This window comes from Chrysochloris asiatica, unplaced genomic scaffold (assembly GCF_000296735.1).
Source record: "Chrysochloris asiatica unplaced genomic scaffold, ChrAsi1.0 scaffold00080, whole genome shotgun sequence".
NCBI lineage: Eukaryota > Metazoa > Chordata > Mammalia > Afrosoricida > Chrysochloridae > Chrysochloris > Chrysochloris asiatica.
In genome coordinates, this window is record NW_006408598.1 from 1,220,404 (window position 1) to 1,227,523 (window position 7,120).

The following is a 7,120-nucleotide window of genomic DNA, read 5'->3' on the forward strand; positions in this document are numbered from 1 at the left end:
GCAAGGTCAGCAGTTCAAAACTACCAGCTGTTCTGCGGGAGAAAGATGAGGTATTCTGGTCCCGTGAATACAACCTCGGAAACCCTGTACAGGGTCACTATGAGTCAGAACCAGCTCCACAGCACATAACAACAACAACATTGTAGGTTCAGGAGTACTGGCGTGGCACTGTGTGTTAATGTGCTGGACTGCAAGGTCGGTTTAACTGCACGGTTGGCAGTTCAAGGTCACCAGCCTTTCCTCGGAAACCTATACAGGGTTGCTGTGGGTTGGAACTGACTCAACGGCACTTAACAATAACAACAACTGAAAGTTCTTACCCTATTTCAGCTAACCAGTAAATTCTGACCTGAAAACAGCTGATTTTAGTTTCATACTTTTTGTTGTTTTAATTACTAAGTAACATGAATTGATACTGTTATTAAGAGTCACCAAGTCAATTTTGACTCATCATGACCCCATAAAACAACAGAACTACCTTGTAGAGTTTCTTGGCTGTAATGTTTCTGGATTTATGTCACATTCTTCTTCATATAATCCAGTTTATCAAAATATTTGCTCAGCATACAGGTTGAATATCTATGGTGAAGGAATAAAACCCTGGCACACGTTCCTATTTCTAAAACATTCATTAGCCCCTTGTTCTGTTCAAATGACTGCCTCTTAATCTGTGTACAGGTTCCTCATGCCCATAATCAAGTATTCTGGAATATCCATTTGTCACATTGTTATCCATAGCTTGCCATAATACACACAATCAAAGGCTTTTGTATAGTCAGTAAAACACAAGTAAACATCTTTCTAGTATTTTCTGCTTTCATCTAACGTCAGTAGTGATACCTCTAGTTCACATCCTCTTCTGAATCCAGCTTGATTTCTGGCAGTTCCCCTGTCGAAATACTGTTAGCGGCCTTTTAAAAATTATCTTCAGCAAAATTTACTTGTGTGTGATATTAATGATAATGTTCAATGACTTGCACATTCTTTTGGGTCATGGCTCATAGGAATGGGCACAAATATGGAATTTTTCCAATCCGTTCAAAATTTCTTGGCATAGAAGTTTGAGTGAGTGCCTCTAGTGTTGAAAGATTTCAGTTTGTATTCCACCATTTCCTGAGCTTTGCTATTCACCTATCCTTCAATACTGCATGGACTTCATCCTTCAGTACCATCACTTCTTGGTCTTATGCTACCTCTTGAAATGGTTGAACACATAGAGGTTGACAAAAACTGAAAGCAATAGAGAAATGGAAGTTAAAGACCTGAAGAAGAAATTGATAGAATTTGGAAACTGGAAACAGACAAAGATGCCTTCAGGGGGACTTAAAAATGTTTGGGGCCTGAAGGGAAATCAGAGTCGGACTTTCCTCACAAGTCATGTAAAAGGGTGATGCTCTGTTATGGTGCAGTGGTCGAATTCTTGCCCTCCATGCTGTGACCTGACTGACTGTTAGTCACTCATGCCCAGTGAATTTCATGCACAGTGTGTCAGTGGAGACTTAGTGTATCTGTGATGCTGAACAGGCTTAAACAGAGGTCCTAAACTAAGGCGCAGTAGTGAGAAAGGCCTGGTAATCTATTTATTTTTTTTTCTCGACTATTTAAAAGTATTCACCTCTAAAAAGGATAGTGGCTACAACACATTCCACTACAGAACAACTTCCTGTTTCTTCATGCAATTAATGTCACTGTTCTTCCATGATGGACTCCTTGTTTGGTGCTGAAAGATCAGCACTGGACTGCTAACCACAAGGCAGACAGTGGCATGAAATGGGTGCTAGTCATCAAAGTCTGGAATGCCATCATGGGAGTATCCCTGGTAGCCTTTGGATTCATAGTAGTTGATGGGAAGGTGGTAGAGTCCTGGCAGGAACACCAGGATGCCAATGATCAGGACAGGAATAGTTTGGTCCACCCACCTGCTCTTTGCTTATGTAGCCCACCAGCAGGAGGGAACCTATGATAATAATAAAGGTGCCAATAAAAAACAGAAAACAGCACAGTGGCAAAGTGCAGTGACTTTAAAAGGATCTTAGGAAGGCTTTTTTAAACTGGAAGTCAGTGGTAGCCATCATCTGCGCTGGAGAGACTTGAGTACTTCACTTTACTATTGGGAATCCCAGTAGCCAGGTTGCTATGAGATGGCATCATAACATGTTGCCCACAGTTGTCAGCTGAGGTGTCCGAGGCCGTATGTACTTCCCACCCAATGGCCGACTTCCCACTGGCACCTTTGTGGACCAGCATGGCACCAAAAGTTGGGTGCTTTGGTAATCTACTGTAAAAAATAGCCATTGGAAACTGTATGGATCACCACAATCTGATCCCATCCATGAATTTGGAGTCAACTAGATAGCAGCTGACAACATTAAAAAAAAAAAAAAAAAAAAAAAGGAGTAACGGGGAAAGAACTACATGTGTGGTGGAAATTAGCTTGTTTCAGTAGGTTCAGTATTAGGACGATCCAGGCAAACCTGTGGGCAAAACTGTGACTAGATAGAATTCAAGAGACAAACTCAAGAGCTAGTAACCATGACTAGCTGAGGGGATAGTTGTTTTAAAACATTGGAAATGGGTGAAATTGCTGAAGGAGACACTCAAGAATAGGCCAGAGGCTAGGCTGTCAGTCACTGATGTAGCCAGTGAAATGAATCAGGCGGTGCATGGCTCAGAACTAATAATCTCACTACTTACTGATAGGGTCACAGACCTTTTTTACTTAGAAATTAATAAGGATGATGATAAATGGAGTAGGGTTTATCTGGAGCCAGTTTTTCCTAATAGGTTCCCCATTCAAGGGTGAGATTTTTAGTTCACAAGCAACCCTTGATGTGCTGTAAGTGAAGGAATGGAGAGGAACTGGTTTTTATAGTATGAATTGGAGGGGTGTGTGGTGCTGTGGGCTAATGCACCAGACTGCAAAGTCATTTAAACTGCAGGATTGGTGGTTCAAGCTCACTAGCTGCTCCTTGGAAACCCTATACAGGGTTGGAATTGACTCGACGGCACTTCACAACAGCAACATGCTACATTGCATGGGAAAGGCATTAAGGGAGGGGCCTTTGTGCAGGTGCACCTGTATATGGTCTTTTGTGACTGACCACCTTGTTGCCAGAGGAGTGTCTTTTGTTCAGATGAACACAGCATAAAACATTCTGTTAGCAAGATGCGTAATCAGAATATCCTTCCCCCCTCTAGATACAAGAGTAATTATGTAAGCTTGCATTTTTTGATGAATGAGAAAATGGGTTAGAAAAATACCAAGGGCCATTTTCCCATGGGGTACGTTCTTTGATGTTACTGGAGTGATAAAGATGGTGGGTTGGCCAGGTGTTGTGTGGTGCCAGTACATGAGCAAGGAACAGAAAGTTACTATGCCCTCTGAACAGGGAGGAAGGCATCTCTGACAAGAAGGGACTGGGAGAAAGAGAGGCCTATTTCTGAGCTTCCCTATTACGAATGTTTGGGACCTGGATGGAAATCAGAGTCAGGCTGTCCTCCCAAGCCAAATAATAGGACAGACATAGCTATACACATCAGAGGTAGGATAGTAGATTGCTATGCTCACCAAAGAGAGCAGAAGAAAAAACTTTTTGGATTTGGTGACCACGAAAAGGTAACAGGAATCAAGAAGCTTTAAATTTCACTTTGCTGTTGACCACATATATAGTCCTGGTATGGTGCTGTGGGTTAATGCGTCAGACTGCAAAGCTGTTTGAACTGCAAGGTTGGCAGTTCAGGCTCACCAGCTGCTCCTTGGAAACCCTATACAGAGTTGCTATGGGTCGGAACTGACTTGACAGCACTTAACAACAACAATATATACAGTAGAACATAGAACACCAATTTTAACAATCTAAATGTGCAATTCAGTGACATTGATTTATATTTTTCAAGTTGTGCAACCATTCTTGCCCTTCTTTTCCAAATTGCCATTAAGTTTCTTATCTAATTTTTTGAGTTATTATTTTGTTTGATCCCACATAGATAACTCTTAAAAGAACACAAGGCAGATATTTTTTACTAGTTAAATTAAATTCCTGTTTAGGTTAAAGAAGATATCGGGCTATTTTTGTTATAAGGTTGGAAGATAATCTCAGGGCAATAGTTTCAAGGGTATATTCATCTTCCAACCCCAAACCAAAAACTAAACTATAGAAAGTAGAACTTCCCTATAGGGTTTCCCAGGCTGTAAATCATTATGGAAAAAGACTGCAGCATCTTTGTCCTACAGAGCAGCTGGCAGATTTGAATCACTGACCTTTCAGTTAACTTAAAGTGTCTGAACACTTTACCCACCATACTGCCAGGGCTCCCCTTCAGCCTCAGTGACTCCAGAAAATTAGGGTTCTGTGAGAATTGAAATTCTGTTACTCATTTCTCCCCATTTAGTTAGGATTCTTTTTATGGAACTTTGATCAAAATGCTCAGTAATGGTAGCCAGGTACCATTCAGTTCCAGAATCATGACACAGGAGGCAGTTTGTTCATGGACACAATTAACCACACGTTCTTCTACCTCTTCCTTCTATTACTGACTCTGTGGTTTTCCCATCACCGTAAATAGAAACTCAGTGCTCTGGAAGTAGTAAGAACCCACAGATAGATAGATAGATAGATAGATAGATAGATAGATAGATAGATAGATAATAAACAAACAAATAAATAAATAAATTAAAATAGCTGTATTGAAGTGTAATTTATGTGTCATACAATTCGTTCATTTAGAATGTACTGTTTAATGGTATTTATTATAGTCACCACCACCATTATTGTCATGGAGCCCTGGTGTGGTGCTATAGACTAAGCACTTGACTGCAAGGTTGGTTTGAACTGCAAGGTGGGTAGTTCAAATCCACTAGTCGCTCATCAGAAGCCCTATGCAAGGCAGAGCTATAAGTCAGAACCTACTTAATGGCACTTCACAACAACAATAACAGTATATTCACAGAGTTGTTCAGTTATCACCACAATTGGTTTTAAAACTTTTATGTCCCTAAAAGAATCCCCATGCCCACCAGTGCAGACTACCCATTTCTCTTAAACTCCTTAGCCACTGATCTACTTCTGTCTACAGATAGGACTATTTTTGGATATTGGATATAAATAAAGCCGTATAGTTTGTGGCCTTTTGTAAATGACCCTTTCCATTGTTTTCAAGTTTCATCCACATTGTAGCATCTATTAGTACTTTTTCCCTTTTTAATTGCTGAATTATATTCCATTGTATGGGTGCTTAAACCATGTGGGGGCTGTGTCTGACTTCCTCTGGCTTCCCAAAGGGAAAAGAGAGTCAAACTAGAAATCAGCCCAAGGCTGATTCCTATGAAGCAGAGCTCAGACATGCCTCCACACTACAACCTTCTTTACCCTTGTCTGCCACCAACCATGCCTCCCACAGCACTCCCTGCTCACATCTAGGTTCCACAGTCATTGCAGTGGCCACACAGACCTCAGAGCAGTACTCATGATAATGGGGCCTATTAGGGAAGTGAACAAGTGATAATTCAAGGATCAAAACTAACTCAGGATGCAGCAGTTTTGTAATCTGAAATGCCTCTGCTCTGCCATATTGCAGACATGCCTGACTCTTGGCTTTGGCTTCTCGGCAGGGTGGTTCCTTGGCCTCTGCCTTACTCAGGCAACTGTTACAAAGCTCATTAAGCCAGTCTGTGAATTCCCAAAGCCAGTCACCTGCCTGCAGACACTCAGCTTTATTTAGTCCCTGGGTCTAGAGCCTGCAGCTGCTGTGTGTCTCCATGCCACCGCCTCTGCCATTACCTCTGCTTTCACCACTTCTCTAGGAAGGGATCTCATACTCCATGCCCTTCATTCTTTTTTTTTTTTTTAAGCATAAATAAAGGTTTTATTGGTCAGTTTAGGTGAGTGGCATACTGACATACTTCTAATTCTCTGCTCCATCTACCCAAGTCCCCAGTGTGACAACAGCAGCTAAGCCCATTGGTGGTGGGAAATGGAAAGGAGTCCATGGTGCCTGAGGGTTAACAAGTCTACCGGAACCAATGTCCAAGGAATAAATCTAGTATGGGAGAGGTATCATCCAGGACTGAAGGTCTTGGTGATTTTTTATCATGTGTAGGACTGCCATTTGCTTCTTGGCGGGTCACTGTGGTCTCTGACCAGCGCTCACTGTCCACCACAGTATGGTGTTTCTCTACCGTACCATCTGGCTTAGTGATCGTGGTCACAGATACACTCTTAAAATAGGATCTGGGCTGGGGCTGTAGAACTGGGCCGAGGCCCTCCAGAGAAACCTGGGAATCCAGATCATTATCCTCTCTGGCTCTAGGATGTGGGGTCACAGGCCACATATCATCAAACCCATGAAAAGGTCTCCGGGAGCCCCAGTCTCGTGCTGGTCTGGGGGATTCAGTTCCTACATTACTCTCCAATACACCCCAAAAATCCTGGGCTGGTGACTATCTGCATACTTAAGCATTGAGTCCTGGAGTGTCTCGCCTTTCCTCTGTTTCTCTGACCCAGAACCTGGAAGTTCAGGAGGACGAGATCCATGCCCTTCCTTCTTGATGGTTTGGGATCATCTGTTCATGCTTCTGAGATTGCTCCTTTTAAACCTAGCTGGATAGCAAAGCTAACCAATCTCAGCTGTAGAGTCCTGTATACCTTATTTGCATGGTCCCACCCAGTTACTTGGTTGGAATCAATAAAACTTTGGATAGAAAACCCTTAATCAAGTAAATTCAAGATACTGCAATGGGTATACTAAAGAATTCTTTGTCAGTTCATCCACTGAACATTTGGTTTTTTCCCACTTTGGGGGCTCTGAATATATTATGAGCATCTATGTACAAGTTTGTGGATAGAATATATTTTTAATTTTCTTGGGTATATCTCTGGGAGTAGGATTGGGAGACCATATGAAGTTCTGGTGTGGCACTGTAGGATAAGTATTGGGTTGCTAATGCAAGGTTGGCAGTTCAAATCCACCAGCTGCTTCTTGGAAACCCTTTACAGGGTCGCTATGAGTCAGAGCCGAGTTGATGGCACTTAGCAACTTTCTTAGGTTAGGTTCTCTAGAGATGAAAACCCACTGAAATTTATATGTTGTTGTTAAGTGTTGAGTTGGTTCCTACTCATTA

The 7,120-nt window shown here is 42.0% G+C and overlaps 2 pseudogenes; both read right to left on the bottom strand.

The window, feature by feature from the left end:
- Window positions 1–1,777: 1,777 nt before the first annotated feature.
- LOC102818026 lies at window positions 1,778–2,151 on the bottom strand (annotated as a pseudogene).
- Window positions 2,152–6,010: 3,859 nt separating this feature from the next.
- The window catches only part of LOC102833793, a 15,920-nt pseudogene continuing 14,810 nt past the window's right edge, over window positions 6,011–7,120 (bottom strand).